This window comes from Pongo abelii, chromosome 15 (assembly GCF_028885655.2).
Source record: "Pongo abelii isolate AG06213 chromosome 15, NHGRI_mPonAbe1-v2.0_pri, whole genome shotgun sequence".
In the NCBI taxonomy this organism is placed as follows: domain Eukaryota; kingdom Metazoa; phylum Chordata; class Mammalia; order Primates; family Hominidae; genus Pongo; species Pongo abelii.
The window spans coordinates 23942361-23943871 of NC_072000.2; the positions used below are offsets into that span (position 1 = coordinate 23942361).

The 1511-nt window shown below is 42.4% G+C and overlaps 1 pseudogene; it reads right to left on the minus strand.

Annotated features, from left to right (window-relative positions):
• Nucleotides 1-398: 398 nt before the first annotated feature.
• On the minus strand, nucleotides 399-1249 carry LOC134760125 (protein SET-like; annotated as a pseudogene).
• Nucleotides 1250-1511: the final 262 nt, after the last annotated feature.

Consider the following 1511-nt stretch of genomic DNA (forward strand, 5'->3'; position numbering starts at 1 on the left):
TACTCTCTGAGCTCCATATATAGAGAAAGTAGGAAAGAAGCTAGAATTCTCTGCACTGCCACGCAGGGCCCTCGCACCCTCCAGCTTCCAGCAGAGCAAAGGGAACAGGTTGTTTTTTTTCCCCACAGAGCTCAGTGGTTTTGATTCCATACAGTTTTTGCTCAGACAGGAAGAGATAAAAATGAATTAAGAATGGAAAGAGGATAGAGGCTCTTTTCCCATTGTATTCTGCTCAAGGTATTTCCCCCCAAATGAGTTGAAAACCATGGTGTAGAGAAAATGGACCACGAGAACAGGGTTACTGAACACAAGAAGGGGGGTGGGGTGGGGTGGGGGAAAGACTGCAACTTGCTCCCAGGAACTGGAGAAAATTTCTTTAAAAGGAAGGTTGGAATCCATCAGAGTTCTCCTTCATCCTCCTCTCCTTCTTCCCCTTCATCACCATTGTCGTCTTCTTCACCTTCATCCTCATCTTCTTCATCAATATTTTCTAATTCTTCCTCCTCCTCATCTTCTTCTCCTTCTCATTCTCCATCATCCATATTGGGACCCAAGTAGTACTATAATGGGTCTGGCCAAATATCACCTTTGATGACCTCTCCTAACTCATCAGCACCTTCCTCAGAATGGTCGGTAAATCAGGTAGAGAAGCTCTCTGGTGCCTCATGCTGCCTCTTCCTTCTGGCTTTACTCTGCATCTCACTTTAATGTTTCGTCATTTTTTTTCTAAATTTCCATTTGATTTCAGTGGAATTTGCAGATGGATCACCACTCTCACTCAGATGAAAATCTTTGGAGAGAATTTTGTTTTCAAAGTAAGGATTTTCATCAAAATAAAAATCTATTCTGTAACCTGATTTAATATTTTCAAATTCTGTCATTTCAACTCTGATCAAATAATGCAGTGCCTCTTCCTTCTCCTCCCCAAGCAGTGCAGACACGTGGAGATGGTTGACAAATGTTGTTGCCCCAAAATCTGGGATCTTGGCAATCAATTCTGAACTCTTCTGAAAAAATGGTTGGAGGAGTTTGTATTATTTCTGTTCTACTTTCAAAATCTCCTCACTGGTTTGTTCATTAAGTCTATTTCTTTTCGTACTTCATCAATATGTTCAATTGCTTCTTGCTGTTCTTTTTCTCCCTTCTTCAGCAAGCCTACAGAGACTGATGTCTCCTCCAGTCTCAGAGCAGGAGGTAGCCTTGATTTCTTCTTTTGAGGTGGGAGTGGAGACGGGCATTTGGGGGCCATGCTGCTAGGGAAGTCCAAGAACCAGACCACAAGTCTCCTCACTTGTCAGGAAGCAGGCAGAAAACTGCCTACATTATTCGAAATATCCAAACAACATTTTCTGGAAGTCCAATAACACCATACAGCTTAAAAGAGCATTACGTGTTTCCTGGAGTTTATTGCTAACTTTTTTTTTTTTTTTTTTTTTTGAGACAGAGTCTCGCTCTGTTGCCAGGCTGGAGTGCAGTGGCGCGATCTCAGCTCACTGCAATCTTTGCTTCCC